The sequence below is a fragment of the Cupressus sempervirens genome, chromosome 1 (assembly GCF_028749045.1).
Source record: "Cupressus sempervirens isolate cs-2001-9-10 chromosome 1, ASM2874904v1, whole genome shotgun sequence".
In the NCBI taxonomy this organism is placed as follows: Eukaryota; Viridiplantae; Streptophyta; class Pinopsida; order Cupressales; family Cupressaceae; genus Cupressus; species Cupressus sempervirens.
In genome coordinates this window covers 380,549,388-380,568,418 of record NC_143118.1, presented here as the reverse complement: position 1 = coordinate 380,568,418, position 19,031 = coordinate 380,549,388, and the positions used below count along the sequence as shown (strand labels likewise).

General features: G+C 35.3%; 1 pseudogene; it reads right to left on the bottom strand.

Moving 5' to 3' along the window:
* Nucleotides 1–971: 971 nt before the first annotated feature.
* LOC149577849 (UDP-glycosyltransferase 92A1-like) overlaps nt 972–19,031 on the bottom strand; it is a 169,810-nt pseudogene continuing 151,750 nt past the window's right edge.

The following is a 19,031-nucleotide window of genomic DNA, read 5'->3' as shown; positions in this document are numbered from 1 at the left end:
CACATCATTCTAAATTTATCTTATTCAAACAAAATTAAAGGATAGACAATTGGTGAAATTAAAAATGATTGATGTTGATATTGGATAACCTCTAGACTAACAATTAACAAAAATTATAAATTCAAAATCTCACATCTAACTTTCAAGCAAAAACTTGATGTATGCCAATTTAAGAACAAACAAATAATAATTAAAACAATAATTCAACGATAAGATAAGAGATAACATATCAATTCTAATATCTAACAAAATTTAGCATCGCTTTCAAATTTTTAGAAATTATTACAAATATAAAATAATAATTAAAACAATAATTCAATGATAAGATAAGAAATAACATATCAATTCTAATATCTAACAAAATTTAGCATCGCTTTCAAATTTTTGAAAATTATCGCAAATATAAAATAATAATTCTCATTAATCTTTTAATATGAAAAATGATGATAAATTGACATTTAAAAAATACAAAATAATGACTTGTTGACTAAACATAGGTAGTGATCATTTTAGAAATTGTCCCTAAAGATAGGAGCACTCAAAGTAAGGAGCACTAAGAAATATCACAAATATAAAATAATAATTAAAACAATAATTCAATGATAAGATAAGAGATAACATATCAATTCTAATATCTAACAAAATTTAGCATCGCTTTCAATTTTTTAGAAATTATCACAAATATAAAATAATAATTCTCATTGATCTTTTAATATGAAAAATGATGATAAATTGCATTTAAAAAATACAAAATAATGACTTGTTGGCTAAATATAAGTAGTGATCATTTTAGAAATTGTCCTTAAAGAAAGGAGCACTCAAAGTAAGGAGCACTAAGAAATATCACACATACAGATTTAAGGGATACTGTTTTTTCTCCACAATAAGTAAATTCAACATTGGCATCATCTGATCTCAACAGAACCTGGGGACAATTAAACATGAAAATCGGTGTCAATACTTATCATCCTTCACAAGGATTGAGAACCAATATAAGTGGTCAGAATATTGTGTATCATGTCGTCAACATCACGCATGGACGAGCCTTTGTCGATTCCATCTCCACGATCCATTACTGCTCTTCTGGCAGCATCTCTCATGGCCGCTGCTCTTTCTCTCAGTCGCCCGCCTCTCTCTTCCGACATCAACATCTTCACCGTCCTCTCCACCTTCTCCTTCCCCAATTCTCCCTCACTTCCTCTGCACATCTCCACACACACGCCGACCTCCTCTAGAAGCTTTGAATTGAAGTATTGCTCGGCTGCGATGGGCCATCCAATCATGGGAACTCCCTGGCTCAGACTCTCCAATGTCGAATTCCACCCACAGTGACTCAAAAATCCTCCCATCGAAGGATGGGACAAAATCACACGCTGGGGCACCCATTTCTTAATAACCAGTCCCTGATTCTAGGCCCCCATTCGCTCTTCGAATCCATCCGGAAGAAACTCTGAGGAAAACTCTGCAGTCAATGGCACCCCAAGCGAGGGCTGTGATGTAGAGGCTAGTGGAATGCTACGATTCCTTCATAGTTCAATAACTTCTTTCCTTCTTTTTTTGATAGAAACTTTCCCCTTCTCCAATCACTGATCACTGTTGGACCCATTCCGCTCTATAGACCTATCAAAGGTCAACTCCGAACACTTTAGACTCCACTAGACTCCACATACTAATGTCTATACTGTTGGAAATCTTCCTCTCATGCAACAATGCATATTTGATCATATGTATTATGACTGTCCTCGAAATACTATTGCTTCAACTTCTTCCAAAGACCTATCCACTAGAGTCAATATAAATGGACCTACTATTCCTTATCACAAATTAGGATTCTCTAAAGATCCCCGTACAACATCTAATCCTTTCACAAAACTCCCTTAACACATTCATGAGAAAATTCATCACAAACCACCATGCCACTGCCCCTTAGATAGACCCGACAATAGTCATTCATAACTTTTGAACCAGACTTTATTTGCTCAATCCAACCGTTGATATTTGGTACAATTTGTCTCTCTCCAACATATCCAAAATTTGGCAAGATCCAACTGTTAACTTTGGAGAAATGACCCCCGCACTGAATTGCAATTTACTGAGACAAGTATTCCTTCCTCCTGAGACTCTCCAGTCACTTCTCTACCCTCCAACATGACCAACCTCTCTTATTCTCCTGCAAATGGGGTTCATTCCTTCATAATCATTGTTAGAAAATTATATTACAAGTGTGGATCCATCCCCAAGAAACAATATGTACAAAAGGGGATGGATCTCATGAATCCATGACTGGCATTAAAACAAAAATTAGAGATATCTACAGAACAATCAATCTTAATGATTGAATCTGGTATTAAAAATCACTTGGAACTAGATCTAATGGAATTAAAAAAAATCATTACACATCTATCTCCAAATCAATAGGTCAATACAGCATCAAAAGACTTCAAATTTATAAGAAAGCAACTATTATTAATTCCAATATGGACACAGTCCGTACAATCTAAAACTCCAACTTCCACCACTATACCCTCATGCTTTTTGAGGCTTACATATACTTAAAATAACTCCCTTAACCGATCCAAAGTAGTTGGATCCTCTAACAAAGCAACTAATCCTTATTTGACCATTACTTTTCAAATATTTAAATTTTAAAACTTATTTAAATAACTTTCTAGGCTTTAGGACTTCAAAGTTTTTCCATGACTTTGTCAGGGTGCCCTGCACCATACTCCCAAGGATCAAATCAATCCAAGTCCCTTGGATTAGGAGTTTCTTCCATTTCCTCCAATCTCTGTCCACTTCTTTTTGAGGACCTACAACAAAAGAGTATCCCATGTTCATGTGTTCCATGCCCCTGAAATCAAACTTTATGTGCTCATGCCAAGCATTAAATCTATTAGTCTTCATGTTTATATTCCCATAGATGTGTGCAAAAGCAGAACTTGCATGGTGAACACTATCAAACTCCGACAATCCTATCACAATAGTGTTATAAACAAAAATAAACAAGGTTTTCTTATGCACCAAAACATATGTTTGGCAAATTGCTCCCTCCATTTGATTCACTACTTCGTCCTCCTCCTCACGCACTCCTTGTAAGATTTTTTTCCTTGTAGAGAAATATGATTCCAAGGTCTCTCCATGACCATCCTCATGCCCCTTTCCTAGGCACTCTTCCACTACACCACCCTCCATTTTCCATTCTTCAACTATGGCATCCAAATCATCCCAAAAATCTGTCTTTTTATCAAGTCCTTGTAGACTTGCTACTCCACCATCTTCAACACAATGTTTTACCTCACAATCATCCTCTAGAACCTTTATCTCAGTAGGTTCCCTTAGCAACTTCCTCTTCTTAGTCAGCCTCTTAATGGGCCAAACAATCTTTCTTGTCATCTTCATGTGCCAACTTGTGGCATTCTTCACCATATCTGTTTCCAAGAGTCTTAAATCTTCATCCCTTAAGGTCCCTGTCATCCTTGAGACCTTCTTCAATTCATCTTCCCTATGCCATCCTTCTTGGTACTCAAACATGTCATCTATGGCTTGTTTAATAGCCCTATCTTCTCTATTTTTAACAGCAGCATATAAGGGACACATGACTATCCCAACTTGGATATCTCCACCCATACATTCACTCATTACCCTGGCATCTTCTACAATCTTCACCTCTATCCCTATCTTTTCGTCTTTTTGAGCCTCTCCTGTTTGTGGCTCACCTATCACCATTTTCACTATCCTATCATCTTCATACCCTGATTTCTCTTGGTTCACCTTCATAGGCTTCTCTACTTGTTTTCTTGGCTCTTCACATGAACCTTGCTCATCCACTACTCTCTCCTCCAGGATCGTTATTGGATCTATAACTCCTTGTGCCTTATCATAGGCCTGATGTACCAAATCAATTGCTATCTTGTTGTCCACCTTGTCTTCTTCTTGTTCCCTTTGTCCTAGGAACCCCACTCTTTCAAACAAAACATTTTTTGGCATCCTCCATGATGTTGCTTCTTCTTCCAAAGATCTCAGTATAACTTGACTTCCACCATGCTTGAAGGTGTAACTATTCAATGCCCCATCATATAATGTATGCTTCTCTGCTTGCCATGACCTCCCAAGGATCAAATGGCATCCTACCAATGGAATAACATCACATAAAACAGAATCCTCATAGGTTCCAATGCTGAAAGGAACATATACTTGCCTTCTAACCTCAACTTGGTGTCTATCATGCAATCCTTGTACCATGTAAGGTCTTCTATGCACTAGTTGTTGTAGGTTCAACTTCTCAACCATCTCAATTGAAACAAAATTGAAAAATGAGCCACTAGAAATGACCATTTTGCAAACCTTACCCATACATCTGCATTGTGTTCTAAATTGTGAATATCAATGAGTCTCAAAATATGTAGTCATGATGGCTTCAACTTATTTTACCCTTCAATCCGACTTCCTCTACAAACTAAGATCCATCCAACTTTGAATCACCACCTTGGAATACTCTTAAAGGATAATTCAACTTCAAGGTTCAACAAGGGATTCTAAGTCTTCAAAACCTTAGTTTTCCTTCTGCTCTTCTCCCAAAGAATCTTCTGTGCTCTGATACCAATCTGATGCAGAGGCTAGTGGAATGTTATGATTCCTTCATAGTTTAATAACTTCTTTCCTTCTTTGTTTGATAGAAACTTTCCCCTTCTCCAATTACTAATCACTCTTGGACCCACTCCGCTCTATAGACCTATCAAAGGTCAACTCCGAACACTTTAGACTCCACTAGACTCCACATACTAATGTCTATACTATTGGAAATCTTCCTCTCATGCAACAATGCATATTTGATCATATGTATTGTGACTGTCCTCGGAATACTATTGCTTCAACTTCTTCCAAAGACCTATCCACTAGGGTCAATATCAATGGACCCACTATTCGTTATCACAAATTAGGATTCTCTAAAGATCCTCGTACAACATCTAATCCTTTCACAAAACTCCCTTAACACATTCATGAGAAAATTCATCACAAACCACTATGTCACTGCCCCTTAGATAGACCCGACAATAGTCATTCATAACTTTTGAACCAGACTTTATTTGCTCAATCCAACCGTTGATATTTGGTACAATTTGTCTCTCTCCAACATATCCAAAATTTGGCAAGATCCAACAGTTAACTTTGGAGAAATGACCCCCGCACTAAACTGCAATTTACTAAGACAAGTATTCCTTTCTCCTGTGACTGTCCAGTCACTTCTCTACCCTCCAACATGACCAACCTCTCTTATTCTCCTGCAAATGGGGTTCATTCCTTCATAATCATTGTTAGGAAATTATATTACAAGTGTGGATCCATCCCCAAGAAACAATATGTACAAAAGGGGATGGATCTCATGAATCCATGACTGGCACTAAAACAAAAATTAGAGATTTCTACAGAACAGTCAATCTTAATGATTGAATTAGTATTAAAAATCACTTGGAACTAGATGTAATGGAATTTAAAAAAATCATTACACATCTATCTCCAAATCAATAGGTCAATACAGCATCAAAAGACTTCAAATTTGTAAGAAAGCAACTATTATTAATTTCAATATGGATACAGTTTGTACAATCTAAAATTCCACTTTCACCACTGTACCCTCATGCCTTTTGAGACTTACATATACTTAAAATAACTCCCTTAACCGATCCAAAGTAGTTGGATCCTCTAACAAAACAACTAATCCTTATTTGACCGTTACTTTTTAAATATTTAAATTTTAAAACTTATTTAAATAACTTTCTAGACTTTAGGACTTAATGTTTTTCCATGACTTTGTCAGGGTGCCCTGCACCAGGCCGGACTACCCAGATGAAGGGCTGCCCGCTTGATTCCAAACCAAGTGCGAACTCTTTCATATTCGACGCAGAGATCGTGTTCTGCGAGCCGAAGGAAACGTAGATCACACTACGAACTTTCTGAGAATTGAGCCACCGCAAGCAGGAAACCGCATCGGTGGTTGCATCCTTACCTAGCAATAACTCATCAGACATAACATGGGATTGAGTGGAAGAGAGAAACTCTTGAGGAAGGAGAGGGCCAACCGCCCAGACAGGCCTGCCGGTGGATATTCTGAGATGTTCCAAATATCCGTTCTGGAGCTGTTGGAAGGAGTTGCATATAAATCCCCAGCTGCGCATGTTGCGGGGTAACTGGCGAGCCTGAAACAAGCTCCAGGGATCCGTTCCTGTCGCCATTTTTATATTAGTGGGAAGCTGAGATCGGTGCAGCGAAACGTGAGGCAGATCTGGGAGGGCGAACTCTTCCGAGTGGGTCTTTGTGTGGGGCAGATGATTCCACATAGAGTAGTAAAGCAAGGTGCCATAGACGCCGCAGGTGAGGAAGAAGATTCTGGGTATTCCAAACGTGTCGGCGACGTCTTGGGTCCAGCCGAGGAACATGTCGGTGATGATGCAGAGAGGGGCGCAGCCATCTTCTTCCGAGATCTTACGGATCAGATCTTCGAAATGGGGCTGCAAATGCTCTGCGGCTTCCATGAAAATGACGAACTGCGAATAAGGCAGCGAATCTAAGTTCTCAGTACGCGGTGGTAAGCCATGATCGGCACTGGAGAAAGGGAGCTCCGCCAGGCGAATGTCAAGAGAGGGGTCAGATTGAATGGTGGGTGTTGACGATGATGATGGTGAATCCGGTTCGAGAGGCGAGGAGTTTGGAGAGGTGAAGGAAGGGAATGATGTGGCCCTGCGCCATGAATGGAAACATCACCACATGACGCCTTTGGATGTTCTCGCCCCATGGAATTCTGGAATCAGATGCAGATGGATTAAATTCGTTGCAAATGCGACAAATATGACGTTCTACATGATGGTTAAAGTTATAGTTAGGTTGGGGGTTACGGTTGTGAATATATTTTAGCTAGGATATTTATCTCGTCCATCTTATTTTTCCCATTTGTCTCTTTTTCTACTAACCTTATTAGTTCCATAAATATATGCTAAAAAAAAATCTTTATTTGACTTTAAATATCTCTTCAGCGTATCTATTGCACCCTAAGATGCGATTGTTAGTTTTGTTTTGTTTAAAATAACATCTTAATAACTAGGTAAGAACCTACAATACAATGGTAAATTGTGAGCTTCTTATTAGGGAGGTCAAGGAATTGAATCTACATGAACTTAATAATTAATAACAATTAATCGCAATACATAATGATAATTAATCTTAACTTCAACCACTTACCAATTAAAAAAATGAATCCCTTTATAACTTAGATATTTTTATTTTATTAAATTTAATAAATTGATATAAGTATTGTTTTCTTCTACTTTTATCCATCAACATACACTTTACAAATATTTTAAAATTCAAAAAATTAATATTTTATAGTATTATTAGCTGATAGGCTTTTCCTATGAGGTTGCTTGCAACTAGAATTTGATTCATGCTGAAAAATCATTATCGGTAAATGGTTTCAGACTATACAATCTTAATTATGTTGAATGATTAGAAGTATATTTTTTTTTTACCACAATCTATCATCATGGAATGATTTGACTAAAGATCTAGTTTACTAAATCTTTCATCATTTATGTTAAAACTTGTTATCATGTTCAATTCGAATTCTAATGCCCCTAGAATGATCTGATCTAAATCTTTCATATCATTTACGTTCCATTTTTTTTACGTCTGTCGATAGACTTTCTCTTTAGAGTTACCTCCAACCAGAAATCGACTGACATCGAAAAACTCTCGACTGAAATGATTTCAGATTAATATATTTTTGTCTAATCTCGAGGATTTGATCAAATATTAAAAAGTGTATTATATTTTACAACTCCTCTGGTAAAGAGTTGGTGATTAATGACAGGGAGGGCTCGAGGTGAAAAGCTGGGAAATTGATTGAGAGGAACATGCCAATAAAGTGATAGAGAGCGACATGAAATACCAACGCATCCGATGATCTACAGAAGAGATATCTTGCGCGTTGCAGATCATCATAATCAATTCATTTTGTCGGTAAGATAGTTTTTCACCACAGTTCAAATTGTATATTTAGAGTTTCATAGGCGCTTGGGTTGGATATTAATTGAGACCATGACTTGCATTTAGATGAGAATTAAAGGCCACACGTTGGAGTATTTGGCCATGAATCACTCTATATTGTGGATTCTCCTCTCTTACAAATCAAAAAGTGCACATTTGTGGGTATATTGTGGATTGTCCTTTAAAATATTTTTATTTTTTTTGACATGCTAACTCCACGTTCAAGCACTCTTCAGAGATTCAATGGAGTTTTCTCAACTGGTGTGGGCTTTTTGGTATGTTGCATTTGTGCCCACTGCCCACCATGAACATCGCACATTTTTACAGATTTTGAATTGGACTCTCCAAACTTATTCATCACAGTGGGTGATTTGTGTCCTGTGTATACACAACACCATGAGTAGATTTTAAGTCATGTGTGCACACATTGTATCTTAATTTCCTGTCACTTCTCCATTGTCATGTCAATTCAAAAGGTTTTGCTTTCATAATTTACATTGGCAGTTGTTACCTATCTGTGCAAATAGACCATTGCCTCAGTAAACTCCCATATCTCATAGCGAAACAGATTTAGACCATTTTCTTCACCCCCATATGTTGTCGCATCCAACTCAATAACAAACACATATTATCATTTTAATATTTTTTCTCAGTTTTAGATGTTTTTTCGTACCTACTCGAATGCTAGCTTTGACCGACTACAACAAAACTAGCAAAATGTAGCTTTATGGTTTGCTTTTGGCTGTGTATTCAAATATTGTTATTTACTAGTACTTGTATCTGCAAGAGGTTCAAGGGATAAGTCGATAGTGTATTTTATGAATATTATTATTGTATGAAATTGCATAGATCACGAAAGGATAAAACATATTTCTCTTATAATATATAGAAATTTGTATCATATGAAACAATAATGGCTAAGGTGGTCCTAAAGTGCTTAATAACAATGGTATTTTAGAACTTGAATTGTAGTAGTTTACAATATAATAGTAAATTGTCATTCGACACATGCATCATGTTTGATAAAAGTGCTTAACAACAAAAGGTATTTGTGAAGCTGAATAGTATTTAACAATAAAATTGTAAATTGCAATTACAAGAATACATAATATTTTATAGAAGCATTGTATGCAAGTAAAAGTAAGTGTGCCAAATTTGATGATACAAAATTTTTTTATTGGTAAAACTTGTAAGATATCTCATTCAATTTGAGTAGAGAAAATATTTGTAAAAGAGAAGTAGATAAAATTGTTAACAATAGTTAATAAAATTATAAAATATAATAAGAAAAAGTATATAATAATAAGAATATGATTATAAAATAACTATTTAAAAGTTGAATTTTGTTTCTATCTATTTCTTATCTTATAGTTTGACATTGAATTACTTTTATATATTATATATATATTTTTTTAAAAATTGTAATTTTGTAAAATAGTAATATTATGATTTTTTTGAGAAATTAAATATTACTACTTATCAATTATTTGCACATTCTCTCTTAAATATAGACAATATTTCATTTCACTCAAGTCTATATAGAAATAGGAATAATATAATAAGTGGCGTGGATATTGTTTCTTCAAATCATTGAATTGAAATGAATTTTTTATGTATTTATTTATTTTATAATCTTATTAGAAAGTCGTAAACATATTTTATATCTAATTACTTAAATGTATAAGGTAGAAATGATATATTATCAAATATAAATTAACACAATATATATAGACTTAAATATTTTAATTTAAATATACATCATCATTTAATTATGTATATTTTAGTCAACATTTTTCAAAAGTATTATAGAAACAATTTTTAAAATATTAATAAAAAGAAAAATGTTTAAAACTAATCAATTTAGTAAATAAAAATTATTTTATTAATTAGTATCTAAGATTTTTTTTTACTTTCCTAATATATATCTTATATTTCAGGTTGAGTCCATGGAAAAGGAATACCATCTGATGTCTCAGCAATGTGTCCTCCTTAATGGCCACACCCAGGACCCTCCGAGCTCTCCATATTCCTAGCAAATTTGGCAAAATTGGAGATTAGATCTCATTTTCAATAGTTTTGAATAATCTATAATAGATCTTTTTTGGTTTGGTGTACTCAAATTAAGAAAGGGATCTATTTTTCTAAGATTATATTGGTGTATTTTATGTGAACGTCAAAAATTTGTTATCGATAAAGATATTTTTATACTATTAATTTGATGAAAATCTATAGATTTGATTATTCTATAAATCAAAAGGCTAATTTTTTGAAATCAATTGTTAATTTGAATAAACCTAATCAGAACATGCTTAGTTTACACACATAATTACAAGAGTTTATGCACAACTAACCACCATTTTTCATTGTTTGGTTTGGTCCTTCCACTTCTTCATGATGTCACTTTCTTAGCTTAGGAACCCTAGGGTAAATGAAATACTTCGTGAATAGGAATATAGACAATGATTCTAATTTAGATTCACATATGAAATTGTATACAATATTCTGCATAAATTAAATCTCACTATCCTTTAGAAATGGTAATTAAACACACCATGGACAAGAACAATCAATCTATCTTTATTTTTTCTATTTATAACATGATTGTAATTCCTATTTGATACATCTATGATAATGTTGACCATGGGAAAGACAAGATAGTAAATCTTTTCATAAGAGCTTATATGTGTTACACACATTGTTAGAATAAAAATGCTCCAAATGGAGTGCACTTCTTACCAACTTATGAATAATAAAAAAAAAAATTTCATCGAACTTTGATGAGATTAAATATTATCTTTAAACAATTTTTGACGAATAGTTTCAATAAATCTATGAAAGATCTGATCTTGTTTTTGTAATTAAATTAAGAAATGGGTCTAATTTTTCTAAGCACATTCTAATATTATTCATGTACTTACTTCTCTGAATGTTTGAAGCCCATTGTCAATCAAGATATTTAGAATAAAACTAACTTGATGAAAACTTTTAGGCCTGAGAGACTAATATCACAATAAATACACTTGTTTATTTAAGAAAACTAAAGATAAATTCATTAAATCAATTTCTAATTTGAATAAAAATCTCTAAGTGTGTGGGAACAAGGTGCTGGCTAAAAAAATATTCCCTTTGATGTTTCTTGTGTTCCACCCTGATTGACCAATTAGTGGGAAGATAATTTGTTCCTCAATAGTTGGAAAGCATAGGCCGTGCCATTAGGTTTACCTCTAAATTGTAAGGTACACCTCTCTTATGTATATGATAGGAAAATAACCTTGTTTAGATCCTAATTAATGATGGGTCTTCTCTTCACCCAAGAGAAAAAGTGGTAGTATCCAAATCCTTCATATCCACAAAAGATTTAGGTTAGAAAATTGGTATGCAACTGAATTTGAGGCCCACTCATAACTATGAATGAGTTAAATCCCTAAATATTCTTCTTACGACCTATGCAACTATAATTACTTCATATCCATTATATGACTAATGCAATTGATTAATTCCTAAGTATGCATACAAGTATTGGAAAGAACAAAATCAAATCACAATAACACTATGATCAGTATAAGTATAAGCTCCAAATTTGAAGAAAGTCTTAACTTTACTTTAAATTCCAAACCATTTAATTCAATTCATATCCATTCACCATATGCAAAAATTAAATCTAACCAACCATTTGAACAATCAACAATGGAAAAACCCTCGAGATTCGCTTAGTTGTCTCAGTAATAGGGGGAGAATTTCACACTAAAATTTGTCAATCCCTTTCATTAATTTTTAAAGTTTTACATATAGGCCCTTTAACCTATAGCTATTACAAAAGTTACATCATCGAGAAGACAAAAAATAAACCCCAAAATAGGAGAAATGACACTTGTCATCCTGGAATAGAACATAATTAAGCCTAGGGAGTTGAAACATTTTGACTTCCATATTAGTTGGCTTGGTGCTTTCTTGGCTCAATTTATATCTTTTCATAGTCGCTATGATGGTTGCAAGATCTTCAATATCGTGAACTTGTACATTATCTAACCGAATCATTATTTATAAGTCATGATTTATGGTTAATCCTTTGACAACATCCACCCAAACTTGCAACTTCTCTGATACTTTTTCCAACATCCCAAATATGGTGGTTAACTTGCAGAGTTCACAGATTTGGAAATTAAAGGGCACGCCAATTCATCTTCGATGTCCTGAAAGGTGGTCTTCATATGTTTGATGTTGACCACTTTTCCATCCTTTCTCACATGAGACTTCGTGTCTAACTATCGAAGATACCTAAAAAATGTTTCTTCTATCTTCTTCATTGATTTATATATTTTCTTCAATTGTTTCTAGGCCTTGACCATACTTTCCTTTTTAAATTTGAGGGACCACATCCAATGAGACATGGTCTTGTTAGTGTCCTTTAGTATCCCCAAGATGAAGGCATTCTTAGTCTTCGAACTCATAATTTCATGTAGTACCTAGACATGTAATCTTTGTATTTGTCTACCTCTGTTATGAGAGATTTGATATTGGTGAACATAATCTCCTTCAATATCACAACCCTTATGCAAAGGGTGCCCAACTTATTAATCAAGGGTAAACCCCTAGTCTTCATATCTTTGACCTAGTTGCACCCAATTTGGGCAAAATGTCTTTCCTCGTGCAATCTTCCAATTGAAGCTTTATTTTCCTCCATAAACAAGTCAAAGGACTTGGTGAAAGAAGAATATCCTTAGAGAAATTCCAACAGAGTGAGAAACTATCAGATGTATTTTGAACGTTCATTATTAGAAAAATTTAGACATGCCTTTAATATTTTTAGTTCCTCGAGCTCCTCCTCTATATGTTGATTGGTAAACTTCCACATCTTGACCATGGTGTCATGCTAGACAAGGCCCATCATATGTCTATACATTGAAATCCATGGGTGAGAGAGATGTCAAATCTTCTTCTTTCTAAGCCTAGGCTATCTCCATAACAACGTGGCCATAATTAATATCTCCTCCTAGGGAAAATAGGGTGCACAATTTCTTTATTTTTTGTACTAGGGCAGAGGGATGTGTAGCCCAAGGGGGCTTAGGTATTTATCCAACGCACTCTCTTCTTCTCTTCTCTTTTCTTTTACTAGGTTCCCTTTAGCCATGATTGTGTAGCTAGGACGTTGAGTGAGAACTGGAGGGAGTCTACATCAAATAAATTGCTTGCTATAGAAGGGATCTGCTTCTATTTGGAAGAGAAGGAAAAAAGAAGAAGTTTTAGTTGAAATAGTAGTAGCAAGAGCATTGCCTTGGTCACCTAGGTTTTGTAGTATTTCCTACTATTGGGTATTATCATCACCTCCATCAAAAGGATGACCACCATCAGAGCCATCCAAGTTGATGAATTGTATGTGAGTGTTTTTTTTATTGTCATTTTCTACATCTCTAACTACTCCTACATTTGGAGATGGAATACTATTGTATGTTGCTTGAAGGGGTATAGTCTAATCTTCTCGCTAATGGTTTGTGTAGGGCTAGATGCATGAGATGAGGTGGTTACTAAAATGGCAGTGAAAGTAGCAAGGAAAGGTCTCCATAGGATAGGATGTCGAGGCCGATGCTCATATGTTTTCCAATAGAGTTCTTTGCATGTTGATTTTTGTTCCCTTACATTTTTGCACATTATTATATATTGCTCTTATGATTACAAGCCTAACATAGCTAAGATTTCACAACATTCATGTTTCAGACCCTTGCCACTTACAGATGTCATGGAAATTTTATATATATATATATATATATATATATATATATATATATGTATGTATATGTATGTATAGATAAAGGATAACATGAGAGGGCGATATATGCTTTATATATATATATATATATATATATATATAAAGGATAAAGGATGCTCATATATAAAGCTCATATATATATCCTTTATCCTTTATGCTCATATATATATATATAAAGGATAAAGGATATATATATATATATGCTTTATATATAAAGCAAATCATGTGTTTATAAAGGATGATAAAGGATGCTCATATATAAAGCATATATATATCCTTTATCCTTTATGCTCATATATATATATATAAAGGATAAAGGATGCTCATATGTTTTTCAATAGAGTTCTACACATGTTGATTTTTGTTTCCTTACATTTTTGCACATTATTATATATTGCTCTTATGATTACAAGCCTAACATAGGTGAGATTTCACAACATTCATGTTTCAGACCCTCGCCACTTACAGATGTCATGGAAATTATATATATATATATATATGAAGGATAACATGATCTAGGAAAGAGAACCATGCTTTTTGATATGTAGGATACCATGATTTTCTCCAAAACAGAGATGCAAGACTACCAATAGACTATGCGACAATTCATTCTCCTCTTCTAGTGACAAGCAAATATTGGGCAATGGTAAATTCAGAAATTATGAAGATGTGTGTTTAAAGCTTTTGTCATTATCGGAGGAGATTGTAAAGTGTTCTCATATTTCTCACAGCAAAGAATTGTTGACATCCACGATGATGGATTACACAATCATTATTACAATGCTAAAATTGACTCATGCTGAAAACTATGGACTGTGCATTTGGAGAACTTGAGTTGTCATACCATGTTTGAGAAATTGGTGATCTAGGCATGAGACAAAACCAAAACATAACACAATGAAAAAGAGATTGAACATGCATGGGGTCTTTTAGTCTGCACATTCAACGGCCTCACATTGGCTAGCACTGTGAGAGTTGTCTTCTTCTCCCTCCTCCCACTCATCATTGTCCTCTTCATGGAAGCAATAAGCCCTTCTCAATTTAAAGGAACTAAACTAAAAGATAACTAGTTTGCATTGAATCTAGCATCAATCCTCGATGCAAGAGATCAGATCTAAAGACACATGGTGCAAAGGTTTGAGACGTATGTATTTCACTACACACTTTCACAAATACCTTGTAATTAGGGATTTTGTTGGTGATTTGTTTCCATGCCAGAAGATAGATGTAGAGATTCTTGGTGAGATTGCCAATGGAGTAGGAGAGCATGTCGGCCATGTAGATGGCAGTGTTGGATGGATCAAAGGAGCCTAGATTGATCATTATAACTTTTCCCATCTTGAGATGGCAACTAACTCTATTCCAGTTGTCATTATAATTTTCCCATGAGATAGCTGACTGTGCATGAGACAATCAATGCATTTATTTTGGAGCATTTGCTCCATAGGAGAAGCCTCTTAGCTTAATAACTTATTTTATGCGAAATGTGTTTTAAATTAGTTTCATTGTGGTGGTTGAGTTTAAAGTTGGAGGCTTGTTTATTGTAAAGATAGAAAATAGTTAGCAGACTTGTATAGAAATGGGATTTAGATAATATTTCTGTAAATGAGAAGGACTTCACGTTTTCTTAGTACAATAATTTCATCCATTGTTCATGCACCTGTCATCCCACCTGGCTCTTTTTGTTTTTTTCTTGATAGCTCTAGTTCCTTTTGTTCCCACTTTGAAGTGATGATTTCAAACTGTATTTATGAACTGTCAACTGTAAGGAAGCAAAGGTGTGCAAAAACACTTCCTACGCTAATCTAGAGAGGATGGTTATGCAAATTTCAACTAACTATTGCAGAAATCTCAAGAAATGCATAGTAAAGAATAATCAAAATAACAATGAATGCACAAGACAATGGTTACCATGGGGAAACCCTTCCAGGAGAAAAACCCCACCCTCCAAAACTTGCACAATGTATTATCAAACCAAGATGATTACAATACACTTGCAATGCAAGTTCTTATAGGAGTGCATCACCACAACTCGAACTTAGAGAGACTCCTTTATAATGTCCCCATTTTAGCAGTTGACCAAGTGTGTGTGCGTTAGCCTTGTTCTACATGGTCCTGAGGGCTAATGAAGGGTTTAATGAGATCTTGGAGTGTTTTGGCCTAGTCATTTCCAGTTTGGGCCAAAACGAAGTTGATTTACTCAGTTTCAGGCATACTTACTATCTTTAGTAAGTTGGCAGGACATAGTGCAAGTCAATTTTGGTGATTGGATTCGATACTCCTCGGTGAGAGCTTTCTGATGAGCTATCAGTCGCATTATTCAGAGTCTGATTGCTAATACATTTTAATGCCTGAAGTTTTATTAAAGTAACGTCTAATTTAATTGTAAAATATTAAAGTGTTACTTTAATATTTATTTTATGGTGATGTGTACCCAAGGGAGACATAAGGGGTATTTTAATATATGTTTTATATTACACACCTTTTATCCCACATTACCCATATGAGTTGAGCGGACCCGTGGGAATAGAATAAAAGGAAGCATTTGTGGCTTCATTAGACAGGTTGAATATGAGAAGAAATTGGTGTGTGAGTTGTAGCTTTGTTCTTGGCATTTGAGGACGTCTATTCTCTCTTGTAAAATTCTAGATGTCATTCCCTTGGGGTTTGGCCTTTGGAATTCTTTCTTATTGGCTTCATTATCAGGCAGTTTAGTTGCATTTTCGGCTACAGGCAGATTTGATATTTTGCTCATATCTTCTTCACTACTTGTCCGACGCTTATGCCGCTTGGAGGGAATGGTATTATGAAGGTAGTGGACTGATTGGAGGACAAAGTATTGTAGCAATAGGTTCGTAAGCATGGGCTGGAGTATTATGACAATATTTCTGAAGTAATTAGAGAGTTGATAAATCTACCATGTATTTGGTTTTATGAATTTTGAAAATAACATTTAATTAGCAGCCATTCATTTCCACTTTGCATATTATTGTAGTTTCTTTCTTGTTTATGTCGTATGATACCAATTCCATGCATGAAACACAAAAAACAAATAAATGCTTGATTTTCGGAGTTATAAGGGGTTTTAAGAAGTTGAATGCAAACTGTTTGACATAATTCCTTTCAGCAATTTGGTTTAGTTTTTTGGGACATCTAGGGGTGTCCATTACAGTGGTATCATAGCTATAAGTCCTACCATCCTATGGAGGTCTTATAGGGAATTTGGAACAGTTGGATAGAGGGAAAAAGTGTTTGACGAAATGTCAAAATAGTAAAATAAAAAATAAATAAAAACATAGGCTAATCATTTATGTTTGAGTATGCGAAAAGGGTCTTATAATATTTGCGATACCAGAGCAAGACAAAATAGGATTTCAGACTTGCAAAGAAAATAGTCTAGTACATCTGTGCAGGTGGACATTAAATCCAACCATACAGACACAGAGGAGATATTCTGTGATCAGGACAATAATATGGGTGATCGAGATGACAGGAATACAGGATTAGGCGGAGGCAAAAATGCTGGTCCAGATCAGGGGGAGGTACTGTTTGGACAATTACTGGATACATTAGAGCAGGGGCAGCGTATGCAGCAGGAGCAGAATAGATGAATGGACATGATGTTGCAACTCATGGCTAGACAAATGGGTGTCAATATTAATCCAGGTGATGCCAACAACAGAAACAATAAAAACAAGGGAAACAATAACAATGAGGGAAACAATAACCATGAAGGCCAAGACAACAAAAATGGTCCTGAGAATAACATTAATGGTAATAATGGACACGAAAACAATGGGAATGAGGCTGATAACTTTAGACACGTTGCATGCCCAGCATGGACTGCGAGCTCGAGAACTCTTCTACCCACTTTCCCACCCAGAGATTTGGTTCAACCAGTAAATGAACCACAGATTATCAAGTTACAGGATCAGTTCAAGAGGGACTGGGAGGCTAGTGGACCAGAGTTTCAAGCGGATATTTCTCTTAGAGATTATATGGACTTGAGGATGAGACACATGCCTAAAGCAGGAGGGAGGAATCAAAACTTTGAGCTGAGGAAGAAAGTTGGAAAACATTCTTTACCTTATTATGATGCTTCAGGGAAGATGACTGCACGAGCTTGGGTGCAAAAGGTAGATACTTACTTGCAGCTAAATCCTATGCCTGAGGAGGAGGCTATCAAGTATGCAGCTATGCACTTGGATGGCATTGCACATGAATGGTTGCATCATGGCATGGTGACTTTGGGGCATAATTAGATTACATCCTATGAGGAATTCACCGAAACATTGATTGGGAGATTTGACACTAAAGATCTCGAGTTACATTTCAAGGAGCTAGCATAGTTAAAACAGTCAGGTTCTATGGATTCTTACATTGCCGAGTTTCAGCGCTTGTCTATACTTGTTACTGATATCTCTCCTAGGAGATTGGTGGTGTTATTTTGTGATGGTCTTGCTAATCCATTACGAGGTTGGGTGAAGGGACATGATCCACTAATGATAGCTGAAGAAACTAAAAAGGCACGAGATTTAGCCCCTTCGGTATACAAAGGAAAAAACCATTCAACAGATTCTTCCTACCACAAGGACAAAGACAAAAAATCATTTCAAAAAGAGTATAGCAAACCCAAAGAAGGATCAAAAGGACTAGAAAATGAAACCTTGAATGAACTTCGAAAGAAGAAGTTGTGCTTCCATTGTAGAGAGCCTTGGGACTTATCTCATAAATGTTCTCTGAAGGCTAAGGCAAATCAAATGGAGTATTTTTCAGCAAAAGAGTCAGAGTCAGAAGGGAAGGATCAACACTCCGATTCAGATGAGGGTAATAATATAGAGGAGAGAAACATTCCTAAGGATGATAGATCATTGGCACGCTTGACAAGGGCCCAAAAGGCAATCACATTTAAGGTCAGGAGTACTATCCAAGGGCAGAAAGTGATATCTCTTATTGACATTGGGGCTACACATAACTTCATAGATGCACAGTTGGTAGCTAGGAGAGGGTTACAGACAGAGGAGCATGATGGGTTTAGAGTCATGGTGGCTAACGGTGATAAGTTATTATGCACTCAGAAGATATCTAATCTTCGCATCAGGTTTGGAGATGGCTACGAGTTGGAGGATGAGTTCTATGTTGTGGACATGGGAGATTATGATTTCATCCTCGACATGACATGGATGGCTTCACTAGTTGAGTTCACACTCAATCTAGCAAAATT